The sequence below is a fragment of the Osmerus mordax genome, chromosome 14 (genome assembly GCF_038355195.1).
Source record: "Osmerus mordax isolate fOsmMor3 chromosome 14, fOsmMor3.pri, whole genome shotgun sequence".
Lineage (NCBI taxonomy): Eukaryota > Metazoa > Chordata > Actinopteri > Osmeriformes > Osmeridae > Osmerus > Osmerus mordax.
Genome location: NC_090063.1, coordinates 3,440,223 through 3,447,722, shown reverse-complemented (window position 1 = coordinate 3,447,722; position 7,500 = coordinate 3,440,223). Strand labels below are relative to the sequence as shown.

The following is a 7,500-nucleotide window of genomic DNA, read 5'->3' as shown; positions in this document are numbered from 1 at the left end:
CACGCACACACACACACACACACACACACACACACACATGCAGGCACTCACACACACACACACGCAGACACACACACACATGCAGGCACTCACACACAGTCACACACACACACGCACACACACACACATGCAGGCACTCACACACAGTCACACACGCACACGCACACACACACACTCACCCCAGACACATGCACAATTGAATGAATGGAAATAGGATGCCTCCTATGTAGCTAAACGGATCCCACTGTCATCACAGTCATAATTATCTAGCTGTGTAATGAGGTAGAGAGCAGTGGGTAAAAATCATTATTAGTTCATCAGTCAGCGACGAATACACAGCTTCCATGCATGTAATACCAGTCATTTGAACAGAGTACTTAGTTAAACAAAACGATTGTTCTTAGCAAAGGCCATTACCTTTTGGGATTGTACTAGAATGTAAAAGGACTGATGGCACGCTGCTGTGTATCCCAAATGACCCGTGTGGAAAAGAGATGACAGGAATATGCTGACTGGACGCTGACGTGACGATGACCGAACACAAAGTTAGATACTTTTGACTCTGAGGGGCTGTTTCTGGTTCCCATCTGGTTCCCCATCTGGTTCTACATCGGCACCATCACCGCTGAGTTGTGCTGATTAGTCTCATTTCCGGGTTTTGTTTTGATCGTGATCATCTTCAACTTCATCATCACGATCATCAGTATTAGCACCCCCCATCCTCCCCATCACGACCATCATCATCCACATCCTCCCCACCGCCACCTTCATCTCCACCACAAGCATCATCCCCGCCGAAACCCCTCATCCCCACCTTTATCATCATCATCATCATCATCATCATCATCATCATCATCATCATCATCATCATCATCATCACCGCCCTCCTCACCATCATCATCCTCACCACCCCCATCTCCAACACTGGCATCATCCCCACCATGACAAAAGACTCGACAGGCTTCTGTACTCTACTGAGGAATTCCATCCTGGAACACAGGAATACACAAACAGGCCTACACGTTGCCAGAGGCAAACAGACTAGGGCCTCAGAGTATATACATAAATGAACAAACTGCCATAGGCCCCATTTTACCTCTCTCTCTCCCTCATCATTCCTTTACTTCTCACCCTCTCTCTCGTTTTTACACCAGTCACGTCACTCTCTTCATTCTCCGAGATGCAGGGGATGGGGTTAGAAGGCCAGAAGGAAATTGTTCGCTTTTAATGAGGACATCAGAGCTTAGCTGCGTCTCTTACAGCTACTGGAGCCATCCCCCCCCCCCCCCCCGCCCCCTCCAAATCTGTTTGTTTGTCTACCCACAAAATGAGCTTCAGAGACTCCTATCACTCCAGATATTGGGAGGTCTGGGATGGGGGGTGGTGGGGTGGGGTGTGTGATGTGGGAGTGCAAACAATCAGACACGCACGCATACAAACATAAATACACAAATGTCGGTGCAAAAGCACACACAGGCCAATCTGTGAGGCAGAAACCAGAGTATTTTGGACACACAACCTCTGTTATGTGCCCTCCGCTGAGATGGATTGCTGAAACCGTGGCCAGAAGTCTCTGCAAACATTTATGGTCGTTTTCTCGGCACAATTACAACGTGTCAAATCAAATTGTTTCTTTTTTTTTGTCTCTCCCTGCCTCTTAAAGTGCCACAAGCTACGTAGATTTAATTTCATGAATATGAACTTATCATGCATTTCTTATTTCTCTCAGAGCTGCTAGTACTGCCGGCGTTGATGATAACCATCGCTCTCTGGAATACTAAAAGGGTTTTCGGGAAAAGGAGTCTGTTTGGTAATGCATGCCAGCCCCCTGGACTCTGGCTTTGTTAAAGAGGTGAAAGGGAGAGAAAGAGGGGGAGAGAAAGAAAGAGAGACAGAGAGGGAGAGAGAGAAGAGTAAAAAAAGAAAGGAAGAAAAAAAGAAAGAAAGAAAAATAAATATGCGTCTCTAGTAGGACTGCAAAGTCTGGGAGAGGGAAGAGGCTGTTCCTGCCTGGCCTGACTCCATCTGCTTTGGGCTTGTTTGATGCCTGTGACTACCCCCCCCCCCCAGCCCCTTTCAGTCATTCCCTCTCTCTCTCTCTCTCTCTCTCTCTCTCTCTCTCTCTCTCTCTCTCTCTCTCTCTCTCTATCTCTCTCTCTCTCTCTCTCTCTCTCTCTCTCTCTCTCTCTTTCTCTGTTTCTCTCTCTCCCTCTTTCACAACCCACTCTACCCATTTCTCACCCCCCTTTCTTTCTCTCTCTCACATGGTCTAAATCTGACCCAGATGTGCTTCTAGGCCAACTATGAGCTACAGATGTGCTGCCTGGGGGGTGGGGGGGGAGGGGGGAGAGGGGGGTTGGTGTGGTTAGGGGACACAATAGCGACGTTCTGTGATTCAGCTGAGTCCGGAAGTGAAGTCTTGATGGCTTGAATAAATACTTCAGAAGAGTGTTCATATGAGCTGTGGCTGTCGTCTTCATTGTTCCATTCACTCTATCCCCAGCTCACGTCTACATGAACAGGCTCTCATCTCATTGGACTATACTTGTGTACTGTATGTCTACATCATCTCCACTCCTTGCCTAAAGAAAATTCTGCATCCTTTCATTCATTCCTGCTTTGGCTTTATCAATCCCTGAGATGCTACTTGAGTGTTCAATCTGCCCAAACAGATACAGAACATGCTGTGCAAAATGATTGACTGTAATTGACTTTGTGTGAATTATCTTGAACTGTGCTACTGTGTCCTATAAAGTTCAATAGTGGTGGGCGGGTGTTTATGAAAGGTGTGTGAGTTTTTGTGTGTATTCACGTGTGTGTGTGTGCAATTATCAAATCCGGAGAAGAAATGAACATTGACTTTCGCAGGTTTTTCTTCAAGTTTCTCTGCTCAGTCAGCGTGTCAGGTCAATCTCAGTGCCTCAGACTCCACGACATTTGTGCCAGGCCAAACGGTTGCATAATGTGCAGAAGTTTTGCATGGCTAAATGTCACGCCTACAGCAACTATGGCGACAGGTTTCTCTCAAAACAAAGGCTCGTGGGGTTTTCTTTCTGCGAAGGGGAACGTAGCAACAGGGCCGGCGACGGGGTACCGTTGGCGGCTCTCTGATAAGACCCGACGCCCCTGTCTGCACCTGTCACTCTGAGCCAATTAGAATACAGGCTCAGTTCATTTGCATTTCTATTACCATAAACATTAGCATACCTGGTGAGGTGGGCGGGGATGGTTATGTGTTTGTCAACAAAGAGTGGTCATAATAAAGGGCGCTCTCAGACTCCCTGAGGTCTGGTGAAATGTCAGCATCAGATGGAAAAAGGCCATGAGTCAGCTCTGCAAAGAAATGGAAGAAAGGATGGAAGGAAGGAAGGAAGGAAGGAGGAAGGAAGGAAGGAAGGAAAGAAGGAGGAAGGAAGGAAGGAAGGAAGGAAGGAGGGAGGAAGGAAGGAAGGAAGGAAGGAAGGAAGGAAGGAGGAAGGAAGGAAGGAAGGAAGAAGGAAGAAGGAAGGAAGGAAGGAAGGAAGGAAGGAAGGAAGGAGGAAGGAAGGAAGGAAGGAAGGAAGGAAGGAAGAAGGAAGGAAGGAAGGAAGACAGCAAAGAGTAAAAGAAGAAACATTATGTGTCCCTTAATCCCCTTGGTGGGAGAGAACTCCCTGCTTATAAGAAAGAGAGGGAGAGAGAGAAAGATAAAGAAAAATATAACCAACAGAGAGAGAAAAAGGATAGTGAGAGAGAGAGAGAGAGAGAGAGAGAGAGAGAGAGAGAGAGAGAGAGAAAGAGAGAAAGAGAGAGAGAGAGAGAGAGGAAGAGAGAGGTAGTGGTTTGGAACGACCCAGAGCATGTAATTTCCCCTGCTGATCACAGTCAACAGCAGATAAGCCCAGAGGGCAGAAAAACCCCGCAAAGAAAGAGATCGCTGATAAAGTACTGGAATGAGATGACAATGTTTATGACAACATTTTGACAAGAAGCTCTGTTACATGAGATGACAATGTTTATGACAACATTTTGACAAGAAGCTCTGTTACCTCCTCCCATTACTTGAGCTGTCTCACTAAGCATCTACATTCTACTCTCCCCCTCTCTCTATAACAAAAACACACACAACTACACCCACACCCACACACACACACACACACACACACTTCTCTGTAACAAGTACATTCACCACTCAATCCTAAATGTCCAAGCACATGCTCACAAACACACACACACAGACACACATACACACAAACACACTCTATTTGCACCCCCCCCCCCCCCCCCCCCCCCTCAATTTCTCTCAGCTCATCTCATGAAAGGGTCGGAGCCCGTCCTTTCTCACAATGAGCTCTCAGACGCTCCAGCCCAAATTACATTAAGTGGAGAAAGAGACTACAAACATCTCTCCAGTCTAAACAACCTGAATCACTCCCCCCCGCCCCTTCAAAAAACACAGCATCCCTCGTTCGGTGACCTCCAACAACACAGTAAGACAAGCATTCCATACAGCTGCAGAAGAGCGGCCAAAGTCGACCATTCCGCTGCAGGAAAACTCCATGCTCTTTGGCCTGACCTTCTACGATCCAAACCAACATCACGTCCGAAGTGATAGGTGGTGTTTTTTTTTTGCAATGGGTTGAGAAGGCTAGGAGGAAGGAGAACAGATGAGGGCAAAATGAGGAAGAAGAAGACAGCAGGATGGAGGAAGAAGAGAACAGGATGGAGGAAGAACAGAACAGGGAGGAGGAAGAAGAGAACAGGGAGGAGGAAGAAGAGAACAGGGAGGAGGAAGAAGAGAGCAGGGCGGAGGCAGAAGAGAACAGGGAGGAGGAAGAAGAGAACAGGAAGGAGGAAGAAGAGAACAGGGAGGAGGAAGAGGAGAGCAGGGAGGAGGAAGAAGAGAACAGGGAGGAGGAAGAAGAGAGCAGGTCGGATGCAGAAGAGAACAGGGAGGAGGAAGAAGAGAGCAGGGCGGGGGAAGTACAGCAGCATTATGTGGTTCTTTAGATGAATGGGTTCCTCACAGCCTGGCCCACACGAGAAAATAGAGTGTCTCTATTTGTTTATCTATGGATCCAAACAACCAGCTCTCTGTCCTCTTCTCTCCCCCTTCTCTCCCCTCCTCTACTAACCCCCCCACCCCCACCCCCCTCCCCCCGGAGCTTACAAGTGATGGCCTCTCCCTAATTTTATGGATGGCATGATTCCAATTAACAGACATGCTGGCATGGGGAAACGCACACAATCAAACAAGTGCACACAAACACACAAACACACACACACACACCAGGGAAATGCTACAGTGTATCTGAAGGACATATGCTTGACTTGTTAGCCCCCGCAGCAGCGTGCCACCCTGCCGAAGCCACAATGTGCTCGTCATGCCGCAAATATTAACATTTCCAATCTGCTGTGCTGCCGCGCCACGGCCAAATAGGAACGCTGCAAACCTGCCGACTGTTAATAAATCATGATTATGAAGCACCATCGGTTGCATGTGCGAGCACACACACACACACACAGACACAACCCCCCACAAAAAAAACACATCCCTCCCCTATCTATGCCAGACCCCCCCCCCACCAGCCCCTGCCAAGCAGCCAGAGAAGACAAAAAAATCCAGTCCCAGACGATATTGTGAAGGCGATACAGGTCATTGGGTAATTAGCCTTCCATTAAGACAGAACAGAAGGATGTCCTGTCCGTGTGCTGACGACACATGACAGGATGGGCGTGCCTTCCCCTCGACCTGAGACACCTTGACACTTCTCCTTGACGTCCGGCTCTCTCTGACACTTCCTGTCGCCACCAGTTGGGCCCGTGGCGATGTGACAAAGGAGCTACCCTAGACAGACGCCACAGCAGGACACAGGCCAATTGGCTCAAAGGTGGCGTAAACTTTGACCGAGCAACGTCCTCAGAGGACTCCAGATTTGTACACAGACTCAGGGGTCTTCCAGGGTCATGGAAATATCTGATGTCACGCTCTTACAGTCTTACAGTATGACGGTGGCGGTTGGTGGAAGAATAACAACTTTCGGACTAGTCTGAAGCAAGCCGAGCTGAACATGTCATATTTAGAAGTCGGCATTTGAGCATTGCCCTCCAGACAGGCTCCCCTCTGATCTATCTGTCCCCAGACAGATCCCACCGAGCTGGGGCGCTTTCTCTCAAGGACGCGTTCCCCTTTCTCTGAGCTTAAGGGCCTACAGGGATTCCCACCCTCGGCTCCAGGGACTGGTCCTTGGGTCTCACACTGAAACACCGAGCACAGAATCAAGAGTCTTCCCAGAACATGAACATAAATATAATTTGCAAATCCGTGTGTGTGTGTGTGCATTGTGTGTGTGTGTGCGCGTGTATGTAACGCTGGCAAAGAGCGAAGCTTTGTGTTCCGTTGGGATTCATCTGGGCCTAATTCTATTTACCAACCTTCGAAGGCACTAAGATATGCTAAACGGCTCTACAGCCAACCTGCTGTGTGAACCCCCCCCCCCCCACACACACACACACACACAAACACAAATCTACTTTGAAGTTAAAAAGGTTCGTAAATAAATGAAAGTGATCTCCTCCTCCTTACTCTCAACACGCTCCCATTTGTGTACATACAACCTGTTTCTCTCTCTCTATTTCTTTTCTTTAATTCTCACAGTCTCCCTCTTTGTCGCATTCTAATTCTCTCCTTTCTCTCTTTCTCTTTGTCTCCCTTGAAAGCACACCACGGTTCTCTTTTTTTCACTCTCTCCATCATACTTCTCATCCTCCTCCTCCTTCTCTCTCTCTACATCTCTCTCTCTCTCTCTCTCTCTCTCTCTCTCTCTCTCTCTCTCTCTCTCTCTCATACCTAATAGTTTATGGCTTATTTTCTCTCTTCCTCCAAAGACAATGAAAAGGTAGTGACAGGTGGTACTGAACTGAATGTTTACAACAACAAAAAAAACCTGTGTGCCGCTAATTCACCTATCACATCCTCAACAAGACCAAGATGAGTTTGATATAAACGTAATGGAAAAGCAATTGAGAATGAACTATAAAAGGAATTGGGATAGAGGGATGAAAAGGAGACGGATGGAAGAGAGGGGGGCCGAAGGAGTGAAGAGAGATCTGAGTTGAAAAGAGGGATGAGGAAATAAAGGACAGAACGTAGGGGAGGAGATGTCAGGAAAGAGGATGGAAAGGAGAGGGAAGGAAACGGGGAGGGCATTGGTGTGGAGGAGAAGGGGAGGAAAGGCGACGAGAGAAGAATTGAGGAAGAGCAAGGAGAGCAGTAGAGGGAGGCACATCGAGCAAACAAAAGCAGGTTGGAAACGGAGGTCAGACAGCTAGACATGCTGACGGCCAGGGCGCAATCATGGTGTCTGTCGACTGGCAGGCAGGGGGAGGGAGGGAATAGAGGACGAGGGGAGAAAGGGAGGGAGGAAAAGATGTAGAGAAGAGAGAAGGATGAGTGGAGGGGATGTGGGACAGGGAGAAAGAAGAGAGTGCAATGCCAGCTGAGAGAGAGAAAATACATTT

General features: G+C 48.1%; 1 protein-coding gene across 1 annotated transcript in view; it reads right to left on the bottom strand.

Moving 5' to 3' along the window:
• The window catches only part of lamc3 (laminin, gamma 3), a 60,447-nt gene that overhangs the window by 17,906 nt on the left and 35,041 nt on the right, over positions 1 to 7,500 (bottom strand).